The sequence below is a fragment of the Oxyura jamaicensis genome, chromosome 1 (assembly GCF_011077185.1).
Source record: "Oxyura jamaicensis isolate SHBP4307 breed ruddy duck chromosome 1, BPBGC_Ojam_1.0, whole genome shotgun sequence".
Classification (NCBI taxonomy): domain Eukaryota; kingdom Metazoa; phylum Chordata; class Aves; order Anseriformes; family Anatidae; genus Oxyura; species Oxyura jamaicensis.
In genome coordinates this window covers 19,251,334-19,263,690 of record NC_048893.1, presented here as the reverse complement: position 1 = coordinate 19,263,690, position 12,357 = coordinate 19,251,334, and the positions used below count along the sequence as shown (strand labels likewise).

Sequence of the window (12,357 nt, the reverse complement as noted above, 5' to 3'; positions counted from 1 at the left end):
ACTAGCCTCTGTTTTTGAAGGTTATGTACTTGGTCCATAGAAAATGTTCACCCATGTTTTATCAATCCGTGTTACAATTCTCACATCAGAAATTCACTTTGAGTACCCTGGTCATCATCTAGTCAGTGCACTCTCCAGTTTGCATGTCTGTGAAATACCAATGGCTCAAATTATAGATAGGCTGTGTTACACAAGGATCAGTAAAGTTCATTGTCCAAATGATAGGAGACCCAGAGCTCTTGTTCCAGGAATCAGCTCTCCATCATTACATGGCATCAGCACAAAGGCAGGTGGGCAGTGTGACTGAAGCCAGGCTGACACAGCACCCAGACCCATGTGCACTGGAGGTTTGTAGGTACTTTGCTCTCACTTCACATTTGTAAGCCTATGGTCACCATCCTGCACGAGGTCAGTCTGGCCTTGGCGAAGCTCAGGGTTATACTCACATGGGATACATATACAGTAGAGCCTTTCATTACTCAGGCTGGACCAGGGGTTCTTATGCCAGTAAAGGAAGGTAGTGGGTGGCACAATCTCTTTTTCCCATAGATGTAGAAAATACAATTCACTGTGAGTTCATGGGTAGGGACTCTTGACCCCCAAGCCCCTCTAGCCTGTTTCTAGTAACCCTGCATGCTTTCAGCTGGTGCAGTCTCACAAACAATTTGGGCTTATATCATGTTTTTGCTATGAGCTTAGTCCTGCTTATATTGTAAATGCCGTATGTGTAACTCGTTTGCAGCTGAGACATTTTTTTTTTTCCAACCTTTATTGAGAGTTTGTTTTCATAATTTTTCTTCCTACTATTTTAATGGGAAGTGTGTCAACCCAGAAGAAAGTTTTGGAGTTGGGAAGTTAGTTCTGGTGAGCTCTTTTTTTCTAATTTCTAATTTTTAATGCAGGGTCTTTGAAACTTTGTATATAAGTGCTAGAAAAAATATTTCTGCATATAAGTGAGGTCAGAATGTAATCTTTATTTGAGACCTTGTTTGGCATTTATTCATTTTTTTAAGTTCCTCAGGGATGTACAAGCTTCAGGACATATTACTGTTAATGCTACACCAGTCTGCTCACTACCTATTCCCTGGAGGATACGGAAACAACTGCTTAGACAAGAAACACCACCCACACAATCCAAGACCTTCTGCATTTGTGCACAGCTTAATCAAGACACAGTGTGGACTAGTTTTCCTGCTATGATAGGGATATATCCACACAAGCTCCCAGCATGAGTACAGGTGTCACACTTACCCTTGTCACAATTACACTAGGGAAGGGTATTTGAACATTGCAGAGCCTGAAAATGGGCTACAAAGGAGGGGAGTATTAACACTCTTTTGTAGTTCAGGAGCTAAAATACAGACTGTGTGGACTGAACCACTTGACAGAAAACTCAACCTGAGCAGGGATTCAATATGTTTTCCTAGGTCTGTGCTTGTTTTGGAGGGGATTTCTTCTTTCCTGGCTGTGTAGTAACAGGGAATACCATAGAGCAGATATGAAAAAATGACAGTGATGACAAAAGCTCTTCCCAGGACATCCTTATACCCTTGTTGGAAAAATCCTTTCTCAGGGAAATAGTACTACCTGATTATTACCTATCAAATCAAAATGACAGCGACACTGATCCTGTCATATTAAGGGGTTTTAAGCAAATATTAAATTTAATGCATTTAATTCTAGGGCAGTTCTTTGGCTCAGGGCAATGGAAGATGAGAACAGGAAGCTCTGAAATTGAAAAGCCAACCCTTCAAATGACATAAAACAGTTGGCTGAATTTGCACCAGTCAAGGTGACAGCACTATTAATAATATAGACAGTACCTCATTTGGAAATCAAAGGGATAAGTATGTATGACTAGCAAAATACCTGTAAATATTGTCTGAATAGAGGGGGGAGCTATGTTTTTTCTTATAAATTAGTATTTTAGTTGCTGTGGTAATGATCCTTGTATGACTTGTCTACATAAATGAAACTCAATCCCTGCTGTCTCCAGCCACAGAGGATAGAACAATGGAAAACAAACTGAACCAAAGGAACCCAGCCTTATGATGAAAAATGTAAGAAAACCTTAGGACTAATAGTAGTTAGGTACTATTTTATGAGAACACAAACACATTTGCTCTTTTTGTTGTTTTCATTTTGCTAAGGAAAACAAATTTTGGAAATACTTTACAAATGGGAAACATGGCAATGATGTTAAAACAATCATGAGCAGCTGCATCTGTCTCTTGCACCTGCCTCTGGTGCCTTGAGTAGATGTCTTAGAGGAAAAACATAGAGGTGCTGACTAACAGCTGATAGAGAAGTTTGGGGATGGCGGTGAACAAAGGCTGGGGTGGAGTACTGTGAGATTACAGGATGGATTTGAGACCAGATAATAGTCCACTCTCACTGTAATTGATTGCACACAGTAATTTTCTTTCTTTTAAAAATGCAAGGCAGTTGAAATCCATCTATCCTCAGTACACTAGAAATTTCAAAGCAGAGACAGTTATAGTTTAGTAAATAGCACTACACCATCACCAATGTTTTACTGACTTTATCACTATATGTAAAGTGTTGCACAAACAGATTCAAGCTGGTGCATAATAAAGCAAGAAATTTGTACTGAGTGTAGCTGCCACCCTACAGTAAACAACCCTGGTCTAATCATCAAATATTATGAAGCCCTGGGAACAATTTCTGGAAGACACAACACAGAGCTTTGTCCAAGTGGCTGAAGCTGTTGGCTGTGGCACGGCAGTAGTTCAGGTCCCTCGGGGAAATTCGTCTGCTTCCTGACACTCATGTCTTTCTTTGGCTGAAGAGGATCCAAAAAAAGCAAAAGCAAGTGGACAAATGTCAGGATTGTGTAATCGACCACCTTATTATTTGTTCTTTTTTTCCTCTCCAGCAGAGGACAAGATATATTAATATGATGTATGCAAGTCAGGAGGGAATGGCTTATTTCTCTTTGTATAAGACACAGATTTAACTTTGTCTTACTAGTGTAGGTTTTCATATGCCAGGTGTAACCATAGACCTATGTAATAAAGGCTTTTCTCTTTTGCTGACATGTAACTAATCTGTAAAAGAAAAAGAAAATTCCTCTACTGTATCCTGTTGTAAAGGGCAAAAATTTCTGTCCTCATAGTGTTTACCTAAGATTCCTGTATTGCACAGATCAGTATTTGCTATTAATCATTAAATTATCTCTCCACCTAATTACCTACCTCTCTGACTAATTGTATCTGGGAGGCCAGCAAATAAAAGGTAGAAAAGTTTATATCTATTTATCTCATACTTGCACCTGGCTAGTAGTGTAAACATGAACTCCTCCCATGATTGAGCTGACATGGTTTGCTAACATGCTTTGCCATAGGAACTGCATCAAGCAGTTATTTCCTTTCAGACTATGCCATCGTTGCCAGCCATGTCTTTTTCACCTTGGGATTATAAGTTCTCTGCCTGTCCCTAGACCCTGGGATCATCTAGTGGCCCAGTCTGATGGTTCAAGTAGACTTACTGAGAAGAGCTGTACACACAGATCCGCATCTGAGTGTCTGGTGAATATTTCCAGGTGGACTTCAAACTGTTTTGGTTCTGCAGCATATGGGCAATATGTGATAATGTCTCAGCTGCCCAACACAGAGAGAAATGGGGGCAGAGAAGTATAGGTCTTCCCTTCTTTCCTCCCCCATCCTTTCAATAGGAATATATAGTATGAAACAGTTATGAAATAGTATATTATGAAAGTATAGTTATGAAATATATAGTATGAAACAGTTATGAAACAGTTATAGTATGAAATCTGGAGTGGTGTACAACCTAAATTCTGACTGAATGGAGAGCACCAGTATGCTGCAACATCTCAGAGCTGAGAACAGAAGAGATGCTTGTGAGGAAATCAACATCAACAAGAGGAACTATCAAGCAGAATTACCCCAACCTTTGGTTATGAAACCTGTCCCATATCCCCAGGTCCAACAGAAACTAGATTATTCGGCTCTCCTGTTTTTGTTTGTGCGTGTTGTATTTTTGGTTTTGTTTGTTTTTTTCATCTATTTTTTAAGATAGTTGGACCAAGGATGAATTAAAAGCAAAAGACTTTGGGATATAATATTTGTAAAACACATTTTATCTAAGCTTACAACTTTTCTTTATTTCATGAGACAAACAAGCAGAGGCCTCAATAAGTGCTAAAGCTACATTATCAAAATATTAATAGGTAAACATATTAACAAAAATTCTGGGAAGTGAAGGATCAGCTGGTTTTTTGTTGTTGTTGTTGTTGTTTTAATATATATATTATTATTTTCATGGAAGAGAACCCTGCCTCAGCCCACTGCTTCAGGGTTCAGCCCACTGCTTCAGGGTTCAAAGCTGCACATAACTCTGAGCCCCACAATTCATCCCATTTGTCTTTGCTTCCAGAGTGCAGGTCAGTTCATGGTCAATGGTACTGGAGGCAGTTGACATGTTTAAAAGAATCAGAAATGGCACCTGATCTTCATCCATCATTGACAAGGATTATCAGCCAACACAAATATGTGTTGTGACTTCTGTTTAAAGTGGTTTGTAAATACCCATGCATTATGGACTGGATTTCAAGTGAGTTCAATCCAAAAGAAAAGCAGACTAAAGCTAAAGTAGAGCACTTATGTGTGCTGGCAGAAACTTACCCAAATTCAGTGCTCATAGCATATGGAGAGTAGGATTATCTGGACATCTATTGAAGGATGTGGGATCTGACACAAGGATTTAGGACCAATTTCCTACAGAGCAGAGATATTTAAGAAACAGCTAAGATGAAAGCGATGCATGTCATTGTGTGGAAGAGTGTCTGGTTTTAAACTTGGATTTATTAGGCACATTTGCTGTGAGAAACAAGGTGAGAAACATTACGTTTCAGTCTCTCAAATCAATAGTCATGTAGAAAATGTTCTTTTGGTACAATAATTCCCCAGAATCACTCTGAATTCATGTTACTTATGACTCTAGGGTTATTCTCTATGTTATTTAGTCCAAAAAAGGCTATTGTAATTTCTACAAACAGAGGATAAGGGAAGGGGTGTTCTTTGCAGGGGGACAGGGAGATAATTATGCATATGTGTCTCTGTTGTAATATCAAGGCACATATAAAAATATTTAGCAGGGATTGGTAACCCTTACCTTCCTGAGAGAAATTCAATTTATCACATGTCAGTCCAGATGGGACTCTGAAATAAGCCTAAAAAAAATAATAATAATAATAATAATAAAAATACATTTTTCCAACATACTATTTAATTATATATTAATTCCTGATTTCTGAAATATATCTCACTCATGACCAACAGATTCATTTTAATCTCAAACAAAACAAAACCTTACAATATACTTATTTCTAGTTTACATAAGAGTAATTATATTGTAATTAGTTTCTTACTATTGCACTATTGTCAGAATAATTACAGGACAGTTAAAATTCCACTTTTACTTACATTTTTCATTTCCTGCATAACATACTTGTCTCTAAATTGGAGAGACATGGATCTGATGGGTGGACAACTCAGTGGGTAAGGAATTGGCTGGTTGGTCACACTCAAAGATTGTCAATGGCTCAGTGTCCAGGTAGAGATCAAAAACAAATGGTGTTCCTCAGGGTTCGGTATTGGGCCTGGTGCTGTTTGATATCTTTGTCAGTGATACGGACAGTGGGATCAAGTGCACCCTCAGCAAGTTTGCTGATGACACCAAGCTGTGTGGTACAGTTGACATGCTGGGGGGAAGGGATGCCATCCAAAGAGGACAGGCTTGAGAGGTAGGCCTATGTGAACCTCATGAGGTTTAACAGGAATAGGTGCCAGGTCCTGCACCTGGATCAGGGCAATCCCAAGTATGAGTACAGGTGAGGAGATGAATGGATTGAGAACAGCCCGGATGAGAAGGACCCGGGGGTGCTGGTGGATGAAAAACTTAATGTGAACTGGCAATGTGCATTTTCAGCCCAGAAAGCCAACCATATCCTGGGCTGCATATAAAAAAAAAGGGAGGTGATTCTCCCCTTTTACTCTGCTCTTATGAGACCCCACCTTTAGTACTTTGTTCAGATCTGGGGGTCCCAGCACAAGAAAGACATGGATATATTAGAATGAGTCCAGAGGAGGGTCACAAAGATGATCAGAGGGCTGGGGAACCTCTCATGAAGACAGGCTGAGGGAGTTAGGGTTGTTCAGCCTGGACAAGATAAGGTTCCAGGAAAACCTTATAATGTCCTTCCAGTACTTAAAGAAGACCTACAGGAAAGCTAGGTAGGGACACTTTATCAGGGATTGTAGTGATAAGACAAGGAGGAATGGTTTTAAACTAAAAAAAAGGTAGATATAGATTAGATATTCAGAAAAAAATCTTTACTCTAAGGGTGGTGAGGCACTGGAACAGGTTGCCCAAAGAAACTGTGGATGTCTCATTCCCTGGAAGTGTTCACAGGCAAGTTGGATGGGGCTTTGGGCAATATGACCTAGAGGGAAGTGTCCCTTTCCATGCAACGAGGGCTGGAACTAGATGATCTTTAAGGTTCCTTTCAATCCAAACCATTCTATGATTCTATGAAAATTCTGTTAATCAAAGAAAGAAAAATTTTCAAAGTATGAGATACAGCTTCACTTTCCTCTTCAGCTAATGGCATTTCAAATCCATTTCTCTTCCTGTTTTGATACTTAGTCATGGATAAGGTGAACAAACATTCTTGGAACTGGCAAACAGAACCAAGAACTCTTTTTCTCTCCTTGTGATGTTTATTTTATAAACCCTAAGTTTCAGAATTGAACTTACTATTGTTCCCTCTTTTTGATTTCATTACTCTCTTTTCTTTCTTTTTTTTTTTTTTGTAACATAGTCCAGTTTCAATGGAATAAGATTAAAAAAAAAAAAAAAAAAAAAGAAACAAACAACAACAAAAAAAAAAACTAAATCCGAGTAGTTAAAATGCTTGAATGAAAGGTGAAAGATGTGACTTGTACCTGAGGAAGGTCTAGTGACCGAATTTCAGTTTTTGTATTAGAAATGCTACACTTACTATATTATGAAGAGATGCACAGGTTCCCTTCTGGTTCCTTTAAAAAATATGCCTAACTGCATTTTGCAAGCAGTGCATTGTTCTCAGTGTTTGTTAGGTATACTCTGAGGATGTTTTACAAGTTAAAGAGAGAGTTAAAGGAAAAAATCCTATTTCTGAAACTTCATCAGGTGTTGAACCAGCTGCTGAGCTTCTCATACTAGGGCTTCTCATACTAGGGCTTGAGATGGGCTTCATAGAACGGATTCTCATAATAGTAATGTTTAACATCAAAGAAAAAGGCCCCTGGTGAACTTAGGTAATTATATTGTCTTAATTACAGCTGAGTAGTTGGTTTGGGAATCATCACTTAAATACACCTAAATTTTTCCAGAACTTCCTCAGGTCTGTATTAGATCAACTGCAATTTATTTATTTATTTATTGGATCTGCTCTTGTTTTGATTTTTTTTTCAGTGTCAGTGCTCCAAAGTAACTTTCAGACCATTAATAGAAACCTATTATTTTGAAGTGTTTTTTTTTTCTTTTGTCCTCCACACTTTGATAAGTGACAGTGGTTCAATAATCTAAGAAAGATTTATAGGAAGGATTATGAGATGCTGTCACAGAAATTTGCAAGTTCCTTATGAATATTCATGATATCTCCTCCCAAAAGCCAGAAACTCATGATGAGAAAAGAAAAAAACTTTACAACTGAATAGAGAGGAGGGAAGAGGGAAGAGAGAGAGGGGAGAGAAGTCCCTTGCCAGAACAATTTTTTGTAATGAAAAAAGGATCACCAGTCACTAGACTGACTTTGCCTGTTATCTTCTGTCAAGGGGGCATGTGAGGAGAGCTTGACTTCCTCTCCATGTGCCTAGCTAGGGTTCTGGCATTCCCTATTGTTCTCAGGCTGACTTGTAGCTGCTCTATGCAAAACTGTTCTAGTTGGGAATTGGTTTTCCCAGTTGGATTGACAGCAGTCTGCTGGGAAGTGACTGAGATGTCAAAGCTGTTATATAAAGGGTGACTAAGAACTGTCATATAACCACTGTCATTGATTTATGTATATATCTTTTTTTCTAATTTATACAATATTTAAATGTGAAATATTATATATGTGCACTTCATAAGTGGGAAAAATGTTATTTTTCTCATTCACATTTTTTTTCCAGAGTATCCTTTCTTTACTCTTTTCTTACACCTTCAAGCTTTGCAATAGTAATTTAAAAGTTGAGTAACTAGCACTAAAAATTATGGACAAAATTAATTCCAACTGTTACATCCATGTTAGGGGACTTACATCTGAGGCAGATTTGGCCTTCCTTTTTAAAGTTTTAAATTGGGAGTTTCAAAACAGAGGTTTAATAGCAGCCCCCACTATTTAACAACTTTTGGAAATAAACCTGCAAGTCTTTTAAAAATCAATTTTTCCTAAACAACACCTTGCAAGTGGCAATTGTTTCTGAGACTAAAAACAACAGTGTGAAGAAAGAAACTCTTCACTGAGATATATCAGTCCCAGTTTCTTAATCTGTTTTGAGATCTAAAGAATGATTTTAGACGGTACCTCCCTGAAACAGAAACTAATTTCTACAATAATTATCACTCATTTCTGTAATACTGTTCAAAATAAATAAATATGGAAATATCTGCCAGAGCCATGATGAGCAGCAAAGTAATTTTTCCATTTGTTTCCTCCCCAGGCAGGATTCTGGTGCTTTTCCAATAAATTTTAAATCAAATGGTCTATAAATCTCTGCAAATGGTTTGCTTTCATTTCAGTACAAGAAAGATTTTTTCGGTACTAGACTAGTCATTATAGATAGACGTGCTTTGAATTGACCACTTAACACTCAAATCACTCACCTTTTGATTCTGATTCAGATACAGCTGACCCAATGGTGCCCTGAGCACCTTATTTCCCATCTTGTTCCCATGTAAGTGAGGCCTGGCTAAAAGACTTACTGCAAAGATGCTCCATGGCTCATAGATAGCTTCTACACAAATAGCAAACCTATCCTTTCCAGCAAGACTTATTCTCTTGCTGTAATTCAGCTCAGCTGAGCCAAGCACTGAGGCTGAAACAACCAGGCTGAACCAGCAGGGAATCCATGCCAATTATTCAGCAGGTGAGCAAATTTGGTGACTTAATACTATGCATGTGTCTCTGCTAGATGGAAGATTTAAAGGCTACCAAAGGAATTTAGGAATTCAAGCTGTTTTATCTAGCAACTACATTTCTTACTACATGACAACTGAAGGCCTGCCCTAGGTATATAGATTAGTTCTTTGCACTGATCAGTCCACTATGAGAGCTCTGTTGTTAATTGATTTTTTCCTTGTACTGATCATGGAGCATGGTCTCCTATTTTCTGTTAGCGGCAGCCAACATCTGGGCCAGTAGCGTGATAAAACATGAGTCAGGAATAGGAAAGTCATAGCCTGAGATTCATCAGATGTGTGAGTTGTTCTGTGAAGAGAATCAGTACATAAATAAAATGCTGATTCCATCCAAACATATAAAGCCTGACTTTAAGCTGATTTAGCTCCTTCTTTTCTACTCCTTGTTGAGTCATCACCAGGCTTTCTCATCCAGGATTAGAACTAATCCTTCTGTGACATCATCCTTTACAGTGAGTAATGTATAAAGTGAGGGCTGGACACCAGTCACAATAGCTTTCACAGATATGGGAGTCATAGCATACATAAAATATTCTTTCCTGTCTGTGTCATAAAATACCAGTTTTGTGTTTTCTTTTTCTAACTTCTACACAATAGCTCAATGTAATTTCTTCCACTTTAGCATTTTTATAAAGCAATATGTAGCATGGCTCAACGCTTGTGAAAGTCATGATATTTTATATTTCCTACAAATACTTGTATTTCTTCTATAACCCCCAAACTCCCCTCCCCCCCCCCCAAAAAAAAAAAAAAAAAAAGTTCTTGTATAGTATTCTTTCCTTCTTCATTTTTCTATTGATTATTTTCTCATTTTGTATTCCTATTTTTCCTATAATTCATTCTTTTTTCTTTTTTTTTTTTTTTTCCCCATTTGTTCTGTTGTTTCAAGATCTCTCAGTCCCTTGTTCTTGTTACAACACACAATTCTTCTTTCTTTCCTTTTGGTCACTTTCCTCCTCTACTTTCTCCCTCCTCTACTCCTCCTTGTCCCTCTACTATCCCTCTCTGTTCTTTTCCATTTCCTACTTTTTCTGGCCTTTACCTTCTTGTTCCCTGAAAAAAAAAAAAAAAAAAAAACTGTCCTTTTTTTCCTCTTTCCTACACCCCTGCCTGTTCTACTATATATTATTTTTCCTCTCTGATGTCTTTTCACCTTCACAACTCTCATTCTTCCAGCCTACCCCTTCTAAGTCACCAAGTCTTTTACCGTTTCTAAGTCTTCTTTCTCTTCCTCTTGCCTTTGCTTGTTTGTTTTTGTTTGTTTGTTTTGTTTATTCATGTTTGTTTTGGTTTAGGTTGGGTTGGGTTTTTGTAATAGCTTCTTTTCATTTCCTTTCATTTCACCTTTCTATATATTATTGGCCACTTTTATTGTATTTACACAGTCTGTGTGAGTCCGAAGAAGAAAAATACAAGTCCTTTAACATGAAACCTTTTAAAGTCCTTGAACTTTATGAATGTTTATCTTGATAGGTGTCACAGCTCTTCACTGGCTTCACTGGGTTATCACTCAAATAAAATTCAGAGTTTAAGTGGTTGAGAGAAACTTCCTTTCTTCTGGTCTCAAGTCAATATACGACCTATCTATTTATTCTTCTACTTTTTTGTCCAAGTTTTCTTTAGAACCAAAATTTATTGCATTCCAAATGGTCTTTTTTTTGTCTTGCCAACAGACTAGGACTGCAGCCATTCAGCAGAACACATGAACACAGAAGTACTTTGCAGCTTGTGAAGACAGCTGAGCTGGGGGAAAGGAGGTTGCACTTGTGGACTCCAGGTAGGTTGTGTCTTGATTTCCTTTGAATGAATTGTGTTAATTCTGCTTGTTTCTCACTGTACTAAATATGTACTACACAGTGAACAGGACACAGAGGACATCAGAGTTCTTGCCTGAAAATATTCAAGTGGTAAAAAAAAAGCAAATAGGTTATCTGAAGAATGGGAAAGGGACAAGATAAAGGTGCCATACGTGTACCAATTACACATTTTCCCCTTTTGAATGAGCCAAATGAGTTAAGAAGCAACACTTTCAATTCTAGAAAGCCTGAAAGATTGCTAAAACTGAAAAAAAAAAAAAAAAAAAAAAAAAAGAACAATTTGCTTCACATTCAGACTGCTGTAAGACTGCTGTAGAAAACAATGAAGTAACAGAGGGTTTTCAGCAAGTAGGGCCACTCTCCTCCTCCAACTGAAAGCTCTAACTGCTCTATCCATTTTATAGTCAGTCTTCACTCACTGGAGAAAATATTCTTGATTTTCTATGGAACAGCCATCCTTAATGTGAGAAAGAACAGCAAAGCATGCACAGTAGCCTTTTAGAGCTAATAGCTGTCATTGGTTTCAACATTTCCAGGCAGCAAAGACAACTGTACTTTGTTCTCTTAATTTCTATTCTTATGCTAACAGTTAGGCTATTAAAATATACAGGATGGAACTGAATTTTCTGAATTATAGTTTGGAAACAGAATATAATTCTGAAACTCTTTTCCTAAACCAGTTTCTAGATATCACCCAGAAGCAGTAAGACATATATTCTTAAATATACTTACGTTCCTAACTCCTATTTGTTTTAATATGAACTTCACATAAATTGGAAAGGGCATAATCTACCCAATTCTTAAAAATCCCAGCTCCACTCAAAGAGTAAATGAATGTAGACAAGTAATTCCACTACAGCACTGGGGAAGGCAGGGCATGCTCAAGAGATAAGGCTAAGGTTTGAGATGTAAAAATCTTCAGTCACTAGGACAAGATCAATTCAACTTACTCAAGGTAAAAGCAATGAAAGAGGAATTGCTATGTTAAGAAAAGAAAAAAGAGCAAAGAGGGATCTCAGATTAGAAAAGAGTAATATATAAGTGGCATGGCAGAACTTACTTGTTCCATACCCCATAACAAGCCAAGGTGGTAAAATAAGGAGCCAAGCAGAAAGAATTGTTGAAGATATGGATTCTGCACTAGCAGTTAATCTGAAGATTGTTTTCTAAGTCCTATGGTAGAGATTGCAGACACAAGGGATGTACAATGCTCAGGGCTGATGAGGTTCCAGGTCAGAGATTACAGCAGCCTGAGGAGTGATTTGTAAAACAGATAGGACAATATCCAGACTACATGCTTATTGCCTAAATGACACTAGAGAAGTCTCAATTGAAA

At 37.8% G+C, this 12,357-nt stretch overlaps 1 long non-coding RNA gene across 1 annotated transcript; it reads left to right on the top strand.

Moving 5' to 3' along the window:
- The first annotated feature begins 223 nt into the window (after positions 1-223).
- On the top strand, positions 224-11,122 carry LOC118160235. The gene is made up of 2 exons (XR_004747372.1): positions 224-355; positions 10,878-11,122. It is a non-coding gene; the product is annotated as an uncharacterized LOC118160235 (long non-coding RNA).
- Positions 11,123-12,357: the final 1,235 nt, after the last annotated feature.